Source organism: Octopus sinensis, linkage group LG10 (genome assembly GCF_006345805.1).
Source record: "Octopus sinensis linkage group LG10, ASM634580v1, whole genome shotgun sequence".
In the NCBI taxonomy this organism is placed as follows: Eukaryota; Metazoa; Mollusca; class Cephalopoda; order Octopoda; family Octopodidae; genus Octopus; species Octopus sinensis.
The window spans coordinates 29,989,971-30,005,879 of NC_043006.1; the positions used below are offsets into that span (position 1 = coordinate 29,989,971).

Consider the following 15,909-nt stretch of genomic DNA (forward strand, 5'->3'; position numbering starts at 1 on the left):
TTCAGAGTATGTATTCAAATACCTTCAATTTGAGTAAAATAAGTGAGTCTAAAGGAAAATCATCACTTTAGACCAATGCTAGTTAGTCAAATCTCGTTCACGCGAGAGTTAACTTTATTATCGTTTTTAATTAATATCAATTGTTTTATTTAAGGCATGTTAAATTTTTTTAAATCCTTCATTGTATATATTATTTTTTTTAATGTTGCCTTTAAATTGAGCCTTTTAAGGTCCTTCTAAATCCCATGCTAATTAAACAAGTTCTCGTTTGATTGAGAATTCACAATTACGTTTCCGTTAAACTACTCGCTCTCCTCCCCTTCCTCTTGCCTCTGTCTCACTTTTCCTAAAAGTATCTTTTGTATGTGTGTATATATATATATACATATATCATCATCATCATCATTTAACGTCCGCTTTCCATGCTGTCATGGGTTGGACGGTTTGACTGAGGGCTGGCAAGCCAGAAGGCTGCACCTGGCTCCAGTCTGATCTGGCAGAGTTTCTACAGCTGGATGCCCTTCCCAATGCCAACCACTCTGAGAGTGTAGTGGATGCTTTTTACATGCCACTGGCATGAGGGCCAATCAGGCGGTACTGGCATTCACTATGCTTGGTACCTTTTACGTGCCGCTGGTACGGGAGCCAATCAACATATATATAATGGAAGTTGACTTAGTAGTGAGATTGACCATAGCTTGTTAATAAGCTACAAAGTGAGGATCAAATTTTACCTCAGCTAATGATCAGCAACTTTTTACTTCAATTATTACATAAATGTCTCTTCTCAGTTAAATGCAACACAGAATCATGAAGTTGATACAGTATACAAACATGTTTTTCGCGCAAGCTATAAAATTACATTTATTAACTTTCTTTGGTGATGTATAGCTGAGTGGCAATACATACGTACTGGTATGCATACATATACACATACATGCGTAAACTGTCCTGGAATAAATACAGAAAATCCTCCTGCTATTGAACACACAAAGACATCAACACAAGGAATATCGGTGGAACATCCTTTTCAAAACATCAAGTATAAACATAACAGACCAGATATTGTAGTTTGAAACAGACAAGAGAAAAATGTGCTGTCAAAGTGATTGATGTGTATATCTCTTTGAAAATCAATGAGAATAACTATGAACAACTGTTTTGAAACCTCCAGGTTATAAATTGTACATTTATGCCCATAATAATTGGTGCATTTAATTTTGTGAATAATTGACAATATGGATAAGCTAGGGTTTTCAGAACAAAGAAATCAACCAACTAACACCCATTACAAATACAATTTGTAACTGGAACAGTAGAAATATGCAAGACTTTTCTCAAGTTTAAAATGTGACATTGTTTTTGTTATCTACATTCTAATAATGAGGCTTTGTCTCATTGTTAGAAACCAGTTCCTTCTTCAGAGGAAGAACTTAAATGATTAAAATCAGAAGAGAATGAACATACATACATACATACATATACATGCGTACATACATACATACATTATATGTATGTATGTCTCTTCTATCATCATCATCATAGAATAATTAAAATAATAGATTAATTTAGAATAAATATCTCATTGAAAATCAAAGAAAAAGAGGATATCTATGGACAACTGCTTCAAAACCTCCAGCTTCTACATCCAGACTATGAATTCATATTCATACCAATAATAATTGGAGCGTTAGGTTTTGTTAGTATATGCTTAAAGGAGAATCTGGATAAACTGGGATTTTCAGAAAGAGAAATTGACCAGCTGATTCGTACATCACAAGTCCAATCTGTGAGTGGAACAGTAAAAGTATGCAAGACTTTTCTCAAGTTCCAAATGTGAATTTGTCTTTGTTAACTGCATCCCAAAGATGGAGCCTTGTATCTTTGTTGAAAACCGACACCCTCCTCAGTGTAAGATTTATAATAATTAAAAAATAGAAGAGGCATACATACATACATTATTATATGTATGTATGTATGTCCCTTCTATTTTTTAGAATAATAAAAAATAGAATAGACATACATACATTATTATATGCATGTATGTCCCTTCTATTTTTTAGCATAATTAAAAAATAGAAGAGACATACATACAGAGTAATTGCTCCATCTTCACAAATAATTGCCTTTTCCTTTTGCTTCCTCATTATCAATGGCATTTCTCACTTTACAGATCTTCATGGTTTGAAGCATAGGTGACAGACTTACTATGCACTTCCAACTGATTAGGTCTGCATACGTTGCCACTCTTCAATCGCCATAGGACAAATGAGGTCACCATAAAGAGACATCTGCACCTCACTGGATTATAGTGATAAATGTCTCTGTAATTAGTACCAAATGACAGACTGAAGCAAAATAACCAGTAATCATGTGACTCTGCAGGCTTTATATTCAGGAGTCCCTATCCAAGAAGGATACTGTGACAACAACTGGGGTCCTTCACTCCTGGTGGTTTTACTGTGTGCCCAGATACCAACCAAGAGCATTTTGGCACCCCTATGCTGAGATAGATTGTCATTAGGGAACCCATAGCGAAGACTCTGACAAGTGCTACTTCTCCAGGTTAGAGTAAACCTGGAACAATAGTGGTTAAGAGATGGTCTCACATTCTTTAAAACCCTGGAACTCCTGTACCAAGGCCCAACAACTGGGTGCAGTTTAAAGTTGTACCCAGAATGATACATGCATATAATTGTGTGTGTGTGTATATCATCATCATCATCATCATTTAATGCCCATTCTCCATGCTGGCATGGGTTAGATGGTTTGACTGCAGCTGATGAGCCAGAGAGCTGCACCAAGTTCCAGTATGATTTGGCATGGTTTCTACAGCTGGATGCTCTTCTTAATGTCAACGATTCCAGGAGTGTAATAGGTGCTTTGACATACCATCTACATGACACCAGCAACAATCATGACTACAATTCCCAGGTGCCATTTAAATGGCAGTGTCAATGACTACAACTAGGATACATGGGTGCCATTTGCATGGCACCAGCAATGACCATGACAACTCACAGGTGCCATTTGCATGGTACCACCAATGACCATGACTACGATGCATGGGTACCATTTATGTGACACTAGCACCACCAGAAAAACAATTTCACTTGGCCTGACAAGTCTTCTCAAGCACGATGTACTGTCTGCAGTCTTGGTCATTTGTCATCACTTCCATGAAACCCACTGTTCAAAGATCATGCTTCACCACTTTGTCCCATATCTTCCTCGGTCTACCTCTTCCACAGGTTCCCACCACAATTAGTGATCAGTAATTCTTTACAGCTGTCCTCATCCATATGCATCATATGACCATACCAAATCAATCGTCTCTCTTGCACACCACATCTGATACCTCTTATGCCCAATTTTTCTCTCAAAACGCTTACACTCTGTGGTACATGCACACCTCCACAACTGACTTGGTTACCAAGATAACGGAAGCTATCAGCTACCTTTAGTTTTTCCTCCTGGAATTTGATGGAGTCTATTTTCTGACATCTTTAGTCTTAATCGTTTCAGTGCACCTTCCACACACAAAATCTAGTTTCTCTGTTAACCTTCCTCTGATATTGCTGCACCTTTTATGCGTCCATAGCTTACACCAGGTATATCTAATGGAATTTCTACCTACACTTTTCTTACAGATTGAGCAGGGCCATCTACCTGAAAGGATTTGTGATTTGTCTGCTTTCCTACTCACTAAAACTTTGGTTTTTGCTAGATTAACTCTAAGGCCCTTTTATTCTAGACCTTGCTTACACACCTGAAATTTCTTCTCTAGTTCTGGAAGTGATTTGGCTATGAGAACAAAGTCATCAGCATAGAGGAACTCCCAGGAGCAGCCTGTCTTAAATTCCTCTGTTATGGCCTGGAGGACTGTGATGAACAGGAGGGGACTGAGGACTGATGCTTGGTGAACCCTGACTTGTACCCTGAATTTATTACTATAGTCATTGCCAACCTTCAGTTTACTCTCTTCATATATATATATATATATATATATATATATATATAATTCAATTTCATTTGATTAGTCAAGGAGTGTGTTAAGAACTACAAACTTAATTTCTAAACAAATTATAGAAAATTACAAATTGGATGATAAAACTGAACCTTCTGTTTCTAAAAGACTGAGAATTATTTTAAAGGATCATAAAGAGAATTTTTTTAGTAACCCTAAAGTTAGATTGATTTGCCCATGTAAATCTGACTTGGGTAAACCTAGTAAAGCAATTCTTGATAAGTAAATTCCTGTTCTTAAAGAAAAAATAAGATTTCAACTCTGGTCTAATACCTATGAGGTAATTGATTGGTTTAATAGAATTAGATTTAATATTTAATATGGTAGGGCATGGTTTGAGGGAGATTTGGCAGTTATTTCTAACAGTTTAGTATGGTGGTTGGTTGTATATGTTGTTATTTGGTATTTATGTTAAGAAAAGAATTGGTAGATTTAGTCGGTATTTCTTTTGGTCTACTTTCAAACAAAAACTTTTAGAGGCAGATTCTAAATAATGATTGATATGCAAGGGTGCAAATATCTCTGAGGAAATGTATGAAGAGGTAACTGAGCTACCATCTCCATATAAAACTGTGTATATGTTTTGTTAGGATGTGGGAAGGCTATGTATGTATAAGTCAAAAAGAACAAGTGAGAGAATAGATCTTTGCAGTACTCCAATTGGAAAATAACAGATTCTAGACATGTTTTAGCATCCTGAGAGATAGCTCGCTATTCAGCATTTTGAGTTGAAGCTATTTATAAGTGGTTTGTGGTGAATGGAGTCATAGGCTGTGTCTGTGTCTGTAGTGTCTAGACTAGTAAGTGTCAGGCTTTTGTTGATATTGAGGTTATCATGAAATGGTAGGATTGTTAAAGCCTCAAAATTAATCTCTACAATATTTAGTTACATCCCTTTACATTTGGAGTTCAAATGATACTGATGTTAACTTGGCCATTTATTCTTCTGGGTAATAAAAATTAAGTCTTAAATACTTGGATGGGGCCAATTGTTTAATATTCCTATAAAACATATTGGATAGGAAGAGAATTATATTAAAAGACAAATAACTAGATTTATTGTTTGTTTGAGGTTTGTGAGTGCCATTAGTGGTCGAGTTTAATGGGTTGAATCCAGGAGTTTAATGGGGTGAATTCATTAGTTTAATGGGGGGTGAACCCATGAGTTTATTGGGGTGAATCCATGAGTTGATAAATCAAGGATGAGATTTATTTTGATTTTGAGGATGTTTGTGGGAAAGTGATGGGCCTCTATGATATTGCTTAAGTTGGGTTTTGGAATTGTTATTATTCAGTTTAGTTTCCAAATTTCAGGAATATAGCAGGGTGTTGATGAGAACAATAACTTAATATATTCATCTTGGTGTATGGTTGTTTGAAACTTTTGAGGTATTTTTTTTCCTTATGTCTGATAGAAAAACAAGATTCCTATCATGGAAGATGTATTGTCATGTGTTCAGTATTTTGTCAAGTCTTTTTCTATTTGGCTTTTGGTTCCTGATTTTAGATATATTTGACTAGGTAGTTTGTGGTGTGGCCATGGTGAAGTTCTTATTAAATCATATCATCTAGACATTATTACAGATGTTTATATTGGTTTCAACTTTTGACGCAAGGCCAACAATTTTAGAGGAGTGTGTATGTCAATTGCACTGACCCCATTACTCAACTGGTACTTATTTTATCGACCCTGAGATCATAAAAGGCAAGGCCACCCTCAATAGAATTTGAACTCAGAATGTAAAAACGGATGAAATGCAGCCAAGTATTTTGTTTGGCAAACTAACGATTCTGCCAGCTCACTGCTTCATCATCATAATTTACAAAATTGTGCCAAAATTTGAAATTTTGGCACAAGGCTAGCAATTTTGGAGGAGTAGGTACATCAATTACATCAACCCCAGTATTCAACTGGTACTTATTTTATCAACCTTGAAAGGATGAGAGATAAAGTCAAACTCAGCGGAATTTGAACTCAGAACATAAAGACGGATGAAATGCCAACAAGCATCTTTGTCCTTGTGCTAACAATTCTGCCAGCTTGCCACTTTATATATTGATTATATTGGTTTCAAATTTCTGCACAAGGGCAGTAATTTCGGTGGGGGTAGGGGCTCAGTTGATTACATCGATCCCAGTGCTCAACTGATACTTATTTTGTCAACCCCAAAAGAATGAAAGACAAAGTTGACCGCTGCAGAATTTGAACACAGAACATAAAGACAAATGAAATACCACTAAGCATTTTGCCTGCTAACGATTCTGTCAGCTCACCACCTTATGTTATATAAACATCTTTATGTTGCAGGTTTTATCTTCAATGACTACATGTCTAGTGTGTCATTCTCCTTGTCTTGCTTTGTCTATTAATCTAATATAATTGGCTAATACAATTAGCAGTGTGTCTCCAACTTATTCTTTGTGTATTCATCTCTCTGACATCATGGGCAATTAGGGGTTGTGGTATTTTCACTACGCTTGAATACCTGGATATACTGACAAGTTTTTTAATTAGTTGAGCTACTTTCACCTTGTCTATATTTCAAGGAAACATTAACAGGTTGTTTAATAAACAGAATATGGAGTACAAATGTCCTTAACTTTAACTATCCATGTATGCATGATGATGATCATCATCGTTATTTAATATTTAGGTTCTATGGTAGCATGGAGCATGATGGTTTGATGGGTTCCAACAAGCCTGATACCTGCATTGATTTTCAGTGTCTACTTTAACAAAATTTCTATGGCTGGATGCTCTTCTTAATGCCAACCACTTCACAGAGTGTACCAGGTGCTTTTATGTGGCGCTAGGACTGATAGAGTCAACAAGTAACGAGGAGGGTTCCAGTTGATCTGATCAGTGGAAAAGCCTGCTTGTGAAATTAACATGAAAGTGACTGAGTACTCCACAGATGCATGGTTAAGTGGTTCGGGTATTCAGCTCAAGATTGTAATACCATTAGTTCAATCACTGGTGTCACATTGTGTCCTTGAGCAAGACACTTTACTTCATGTTGCTCCAGTTCCCACAGCCTGGCAAAAATGAGTTGTACCTGTAATTCAAAGGGCTGGCATTGTCACATTCTGTGTCACAGAGAATCTCCCTGAGAATTACATGAAGGGTCCACATGCCTGAGAAATGGTCAGCCACTTGGACATTAATTTCACAATAAAGTTGTTCCATTGATCGGATCAACTGGAGTCGTTGTCATCAATACTGACGGAGTGTCAGGTCACCGAGTTACATGCAAGAGAATCAGGGAGTATTATTGAGGAAGGTGACATTGTGCCAAGTGTAGAGAATCTAAAGTATGAAAGAGGGTCAGGAGCAAGTGTTTTGCTGTAGAGAAGATACATGGCTGCTCCAACAGGAAAGGAAGAAAGGATGGAGATGAAATATTAGGGTGTACACTCATTGTACAAGAAGGTGGATAAAGAGAAACATTATCAAATGATTCGTTTCAATTCAGATTACTACATATAATCAGTTATAAGACTGAATATTTATCACTCATAGCTTTTCCACAGGTATCCACTAGGTGTCTTAACATATAAAAGTAAATGTATGAGGCAAATTGTGGGCCATAATTTTGCACATAGATAGAAAATTTTGTATAGGGCCACATTTTTTCAAGGAGCTGATCATAGGATGAGTGAAACTTTCTGATAATTTCTGTAAATTGAGGCAAGGTAAGGAACTGCTGCCAAGTCTGTGGCTATGTTAACTTGGACTATATTATCTGACCTGGCCTTTTTAAAAAATTGTAAGGAGAAATTTCAGAGAAATTTGACTGCCATTTCCAGCAAGTTGAGCAACCACAAAGAGACTAATTGGTTCATGAGAACTTTTTATTTTGTGCTTGATGTCGGGTTGAAGTGCAACTATGGGGAATATTGAAATGGGGTAAGTATGATGTCATCTGCGTATTTTATGTGAATGTGTGATGGTCATGTTGGTATAAGTTAAGAGCTATGAGTAAAAACATAAGAGTGAATATGTTGTTCAATGTAAAGTGGGATTGGCCACTGAGAAATAGTTTGAAAGCCACCATTTCTTTGTTGTTCAAAATATACCGAGAAACAGAATGTTGTGAAATATTTGGATATAAAGTACTGTTGATCTGCTGCTGATGCTGGTCTTGTCAATAATGTGAATTAGTTCAATTACTGAGTTTGAGAAGAATGTCTCAGGGTTGACAAATATATAACTTCTCATTGGATTGTGTCCTGAAATACTTCATTAAAGTAATTAAATTTTATTAATTCTAATCTACTCAAGTAAACGTTTTTAAAAAAATTAAAGAAAATCTCCACGTGACTCATTGAACTGCTTAGTATCACATCCATGGCATTGAATGGAAGAAAATATGAATCCTCCAAGCCAATGAGAGAACTTTTATATGGTCATTCAACCAGCAAAAAATAGCAATCAAGTTTCCCATAAATCTTATCCTACCACCTCATAGGATGAAGATAAAGATTCAACAAAATAATCCTAAACGTACAAGATGTAGTGGTCACATGTGGACTCTTAGTCTACTGGATCAGGGTTGAACAGCTTTAAAAACCACAACATGACACCCCCACCTCCAGCAAACAGGATGTAGAAACTATTGCAGGTGTTACTTGCAAAACATGTACAAGTTATTTCCTCATTGAAACCTGTTAAAAGATATGTTTCCTGTTTAGAAACACATTGAACTGCTTGATGTGAACGTGAACAGGTAAGTCAATATTTTCTCCACATCGCCATTAATTTTGTCTTGCCTCACAGAAGAAGAGTCTATTTTGCATTTTAGCATTAAGAACAGGTGACAACTCAATAATGAAAATGACATTTCTAAGATCTAATTTCAACATATGACAATAAAAGCAGTGCTTGTTTTACACCTTTCGTCCTTTCATATACATTTTTCTCATACAAAATGTAGTTTTTGTTTGTATATAGCAAAAATCAAGTGAAAGGGAGGTAATTCTTGTGCGTGTGTGCTCAGAGAGAGGCATAGAGAGAGAGAGAGAGGCATAGAGAGAGAGAGAGAGATGAACTGGAGGCTTACAAATATGTTTTTAGAAACACATTTTTAGCCTCACTGTGAAAAGTAGATACAGAGGCTAAATAACGTTTTTCTCTCATTAAGTTAGTGGTCTGACAAGTTATTGTTTTTTTGTTCTTTTTTTCCACTTTGGAGAATTTCAGGCAACCCATTTTTACCAGTTTATTTTGAAGTGCAGTATCTCTCATCCAACCACTGGCTTTATAAATCATAGCTCAAAGCTGTCCAGTCTTTTTTTTTTCTCATTTTCTTTTGCAACTAGAATTCAACTAGAACAGTGACTAGTGAAATTCATTCTTGGTTTTGTTGACCAAGACACAACTAAACAAAATCTTGATCAGTCATATCTCTATATTTTGGTTGCTCACTGACCACACATACTCTTTTAATCTTTTACTTGTTTCAGTCATTTGACTGCGGCCATGCTGGAGCACCGCCTTTAGTCGAGCAAATCGACCCCAGGACTTATTCTTTGTAAGCCTAGTACTTATTCTATCGGTCTCTATTGCTGAACCGCTAAGTTACGGGGACGTAAACACAACAGCATCGGTTGTCAAGCGATGTTGGGGGGACAAACACTGACACACAAACACACACATATACATATATATATATATACATATACAACAGGCTTCTTTCAGTTTCCGTCAACCAAATCCACTCACAAGGCTTTGGTCGGCCCGAGACTACATTAGAAGACACTTGCCCAAGGTGCCACGCAGTGGGACTGAACCCAGAACCATGTGGTTGGTAGGCAAGCTACTTACCACACAGTCACTCCTGCGCCTATGTTAAACTTTCCTTCTTTTTTACCACAGAAACATTTTCTCTTCATGTTCATCATCATCATCATCGGTGGACATGTATGAAATGGAAAGAGCTGGTTTCATTTTTATTTTCTTCAAAAATATTTAAATTATTATTTCTACTATATGTTCTCCTTCATCATCATCATCATCATTTAGCGTCCGTTGTCCATGCTGGCATGGGTTGGATGGTTTGACTGGGCTGGCATGCTGGAAGGCTGTGCTAAGATCCAGTCTGATTTGGCATGGTTTTCTATGGCTGGATGTCCTTCCTAATGCCTACCACTCCAAGAGTGTTATGGGTGCTTTTACATACCACCGGCATGGGTGCCATTTGCACAACATCGGTATCTGCCATGACTGCAATTTTGCTTGGCTTGATGGGTCTTCTCAAACAGCCCATAATGCCAAAGTTCTTGGTCATTGCTTCCATGAGGGCCAACACTTGAAAGGAACTCAGCCACCTTGCCTCCATGAGGCCCACTGCTCAAAAGGAACTCAGCTACCTTGCATCTGTGAGGCCCAACCCTTGAAAGGAACTCAGTCACTTTGCTTCCATGAGGCCCAACATTCAAAAGGAACTCAGTCACTTTGCCCCCATAAAGTCCAATGCTCAAAAGCTTCTTGGCCACTTTACCTCCATGAGGCCTGACATTCAAGGTTGATTTTTTTTTCTTACATGCCACCAGCATGGGTGCACTTAGCTTGACGGGTCCTCTTAAGCAGAGCACATCACCAAAGGTCTTGCTCACTAGTCACTGCCTCTGTGAGATTCAAAGTTCGAAGGTCATGCTTCACCGCCTCCTTCCCTGTCTTCCTGGGTCTACCTCTACCATAGGTTCCCTCTACAGTTAGAGATCAGCACTTCTTTATACAATTGTCCTCATCTATATGCATCACATGACTATACTAGTGCAGTTACTTCTCTTGCACACCACATCTGATTCCTCTTATTCTTAACTTTTCTCTCAAGATGCTTACACTCTGTCAAACATGTACACTGACATTGCACATCCAGTGAAGCATACTCGCTTCATTTCTCTGAAGCCTACGCATGTCCATGGCTGTCATAGCTCCTGTTTCACTGCCATGCAGCATAGTTGCTCATACACAGGCAACAAACAATCTGCCTTTCACTCTGAGAGAGATGCTCTTTGTTGCCAGCAGGGGTAGGAGCTCTCTAAACTTTGCCCAGCCTAATCTTATTCTTTAAGCCACACTCTCAGAACAACCAACCCCAATACTAATCTGATTGCCTAGATACCAGAAGCTATCTAATACCTCTAGCTTGCCTCCCCCTAGCAGTTGATGGTGTTTATTTTCCACACATGTTCAGCATTTATTGTACCTGTGCACCTTCCACATACAAAAGTTAGCTTCTCTGTTAACCTTCCTTTGATATTGCTGCACCTTTTATGTGTTCAAAGCTTACACTGGGTGCATCTTATAGAGTTTCTACCTACACCTTTTCTACAGATTGAGCAGGGCCATCTACCTGAGAGGATTTGTGATTTGTCTGCCTTCCTATTTACTGAGACTTTGGTTTTTGCTAGGTTAACTCAAAGGCTTTTTGATTCTAGACCTTGTTTTCATACCTGGAACTTCTTCTCCACCTCAGGTAGTGATTCAGCTATAAGAGCAAGGTCATCAGCATAGAGGAACCTCCAGGGACAGCCTGTCTTGAATTCCTCTGTTATTGCCTGGAGGACTATGATGAACAAGAGGGGGCTGAGCACCAATCCTTGGTGATCCCCTACTTGTACCTTGAATTCTTCACTGTACTTGTTGCCCACTTTCACCTTACTGGTAGTGTCCCTGTACTAGGATTGTATGGTTCTCACCAACCACTCATCCCTAGTTTCCGCATTAACCACCAGATAACAGTTAGGGGGACTCTATCAAAAGCTTTCTCCAAGTCAACAAAAGACAAGTACAGAGGTTTATCTTTGGCTAGGTATTTCTTCTGCAGTTGCCTTACCAGAAATATAGCATCAGTGGTGCTTCTCCCTGGCACAAAGCTAAACTGCATCTCATCTAGACTAACTCTCTCCCTGATTAGTTGGGCTATGACTCTCTCCAAAACTTTCATCACCTGATCCAACAATTTAATACCTCTGTAATTATTTCTATCTAAGACATCACCATTACCTTTGTAGAAGTTGACTATGGTACTGCTACACCAGTCATTGCATATGACTCATTCTTGAACCAGTTGATTTACTATATGAGTGACTAAACTATAACCTGCACTACCAGACATTTTAAGCAGCTCAGCAGTGATTTCTGATGGACTGGGGGATTTTCCTGTCTTCATATCCTTAATTGCTTTATCTTCCAAGGTACTGTCAATTTGGGTAGCTGGTCACTCAATTGGATCAACATTTGGCAGACTCTCCTCTTCCCACTCATTCTCCATGTTCAGCAGTCTTTCATAATGGCATCTCCAAGCCTCTTTCTTTGCAGAATTCCCAGTTGCCCTCTATGTCACAAGTTTGTAGCTGCTCCTCCTCATCAAATTTCTCAATTAGGATATCTCTAAATCTCTTACCATATGAAGGGTCCTTAAGCTTCTAGATCCTTCTTTTCCAGATTGGTCTGCTTCTTGGCACCATTCTGGTCTGGAGTCTAAAGTCGCTAATAACTAGTCTATGCTAGAGGGTACACTCTTCACCAAGGTGAGTCGTTGCACATTTATGAGCAATCATGCATCCCACTGTCTGGTGAGAATGAAATCTATCTGGCTTGCAGAGTCACCTGATTGATAGGTTATCAGGTGGCTGGCTGACTTCTTGAAGTTGGTGTTGCAGATCAAAAGGTTATTTGCATCACAGAACTCCAGTAGCCTTGTTCCCTCTTCATTTTGGGAACCAATTCTATGGCCTGTGGAGGTTTTCAGTATGAGGGAAGAGAGAAGAGATTTCACGGTAAAGAGATTACAGGTATGCAAGAGAGGGGACCAGAATGGACTTCCAATACAAGAAAAGAGATTTCTGGTATTGATGGCAGGGGTAGATATTGGTGGCAAGGGTGTGTATTGGTGGCAAGGGTGGGTATTGGTGGCGGGGGGGGGGGGTGTATTGGGGGGGGGGTGGGTAAGGATAGGTGCATTGCAAAGAAGAAATGAAGGTTGGGATGAAAGCCATGTGTTTTATAGTCTTATAACCAGGAGTGGTCAAGGGAATAGAAATGGCAGCAAAGGACAATAGTGGACAATAGTGACATGGAAGAAAAGAAAATGGCTAGCTTCACCACAAGAAAATCAAAACATGAGCATGTTAATAGTACAGGGAAGATGGACGTAAACAATGATGAATAATTAAAAAAAAATAGAGATTTCTTAGCTTAGAAATTGCGAAGAAGAAATGTAAATACAGTTCTCTATTAATGTTATAACTGAAAATTATATCTTTCTGTGCATGAGTTGTACAATTCAAACTTGTACTTCTACAAACTTTTGGAAGAGAACACAAACTAATAAACCACATTGACTTAAAATATTATTTAGGCCAGTAAAGATTTATTCTTCTCAAGGTACTAAGAAAATAAAGACAATTATTATTTATAATTTATTATTACTGTCTCTCATCTATATTTTCAATATTTTCAACTCTGATTTTTGATAACCATTTTTGGGATAACATCTATGAAATCTTCTAAATATAAGCCCTAACATACAGCTATCTCTAGGATGACTCAAACATTTCTAGTTTTTCTATCAGCCATTACATTCCTTTCTGCTCTTATGACCAGCTTCTCTGGTTTTCACATGAAAATTCAGTTTCCTGATACATAACATTAGAGGCAATACATTTTATCTCTATTATTGGTTTGCTTTGACCAGAAATAGCACAGACATGCTTGGTAGGATAGTAGACCATACATGTGTGCATGCATATATGTGTGTATGCTGAAACAGAAATATCATTTTTCATTCACCTTTTGTAAACTCATGTATATATTATTAAACTTTGGACTTAAGCATCTTGCATAAACATTTTAAGTAGACTTCATTGTATGAAAGACAATTATCATGTAAATGCACTTGTGTACATTATGAGTACAAATTGTAACGTCTTACTCCTGGATATAATGGTATATTTTTTATTTGTCCCTTTGCCAAATCACTCTCTGAACTATTCTCTCCTTTGGGTATATTTGTGACATCAATCGTTTTTGCCCTCATTTGTTTTCTTTTTAATTCCTTGTTGATTGCATTATTCCAAACAGTGTACAAGAGAACTAAACTAGTGACTCGTGTTGCCTGATGAAATTTTAGTTGTTCACTATTTTTCACCTTTTTATTAGACCAATCACATCTCTCAGCCAGTCACTAACTATATAAATTGAAATTTAAAACTGTTTACACACTTTAGTCAGCAGAATACAATCTGTGCAACTATCCACTGTCCACTCTGCGCTTTCAACCAGGATTCAGCTAGGATAGTAACAGTCAAAATCTATTCTAACTTCAGTTGATCAAAACAAGACACATTAGTGCTGAACAATAAATTGATTTGCTGTATCTCTGTTCTGATAGGCTAAATGCTATATATGATAAACTTTGTTTCTTTTTCTACTTTAGAAACATTTCTTTCATATTACACATGTGATACAAAAAGAACTTTATTTTCAAGAACACATTTATAGTGCTGATTCTACCACTTTAGCAGAAAAACTTGTTCTCTTTTAGTGTTATAAATGAAAATTGCTATATTTTCTCTGTTGGAGTATCATTTAAACCAGTGTCTTTAAAAATTGTTAGAAGTGAACATATGCTGTTTAAGCACATTTATTTATAGTACCACTTATGCTACTTATCCTACTTACAAAGAGGTCTATTCTTCTGATGACAAGGAAAATTGAATTATTATATATAATTTATTGCTGTTGTCTCTTATTCATATTTTATTGCAGTCACTCGTTGGTTAATCATTTTTCTGACTACAGGAAAAACAGCATCTTCTAACTAATTAAACTATTCATAAACAGAGATAAAAGTGATGAAAATTACTGCTGCTTTCCTAGCAATCTAGATGAGAGCTACATAGTGGCCCTCACATAACCAAGAAAAATATTGCCATTATTTTTCACCAGTTCACTGGATGATTGAAAGAGCACCTTTCTCAGCTATGCATTGACTAAATAAGTTGAATATTTAACTCAAGTTTTTTTTTCTATCAATGTTGCTATTGAAAATTGTTACTTTTCTCTGTATGGATTACTACAATTTAAACCTATGCTTTTAGGAATTTGTAGGAGTGAATATATACTGTTTGGCCTTATTGTTTGGTCATATTGTTTGGTCACACAGTTTGGTCATATTGACTTATTGTACCACTTGAGTCAATAGAAATCTGTTCCTCTGGTGGTATGTGTAAAATAAAGAGGATTATTATATATAATTTATTATAGTCAGCTGCTTCTCATTTCTATTTTCAACATTAGAGGCCTTGACATTCAATCAAACTATGAATTTTCAAATTTGTGCTCTAAGTTACTGTTACTGCCATATTGATTCAAATAACACCAGTTTGTCATTCATCAGCTTCATTCTGCCTCTTTTCAATCCTAATGACCCAAATTTCAGGTTATCACATGTGGTGTCCCATTGTCCTAGCAGGTAACATGATGTCAGAAACTACATGTTTCACTTTTGCTATCAGCTTGCAAAAGCATAGATCACCCATGAAGTACAAACTGCTGCAATTACCAGGAAATCCAGATCATCCCAAGCACCATGAAGACACCAACAACAAATATGAACTCACCACTATTACCTCAACACCATTACCAGCTCATTACCTTTCATAGCTGCAATTTATGGTACAGAATTCTACAACAAACATTTTCAGTTTACAAACTGGCTCAGTTTCAACAGAGAATCAAACTAGTCAGTAACTGAGAAAGTAAACTCACATATAAATATATGCAAAGACACCAATGTCATTGTTAATTCACTTTCTATAGAATCACATGTACAAAAACATGCATCATGTAGACTCACTTGCATTTTATGCAT

The 15,909-nt window shown here is 37.2% G+C and overlaps 1 protein-coding gene across 1 annotated transcript in view; it reads left to right on the forward strand.

Moving 5' to 3' along the window:
• The first annotated feature begins 8,620 nt into the window (after window positions 1–8,620).
• Window positions 8,621–15,909, forward strand: part of LOC115216353 (ATP-citrate synthase) — a 111,441-nt gene continuing 104,152 nt past the window's right edge. Inside the window, exon 1 of the mRNA XM_036506472.1 lies at window positions 8,621–8,754. The gene's annotated coding sequence lies outside the window, so the exon portion shown is untranslated. The remainder of the gene's footprint in view (window positions 8,755–15,909) is intronic.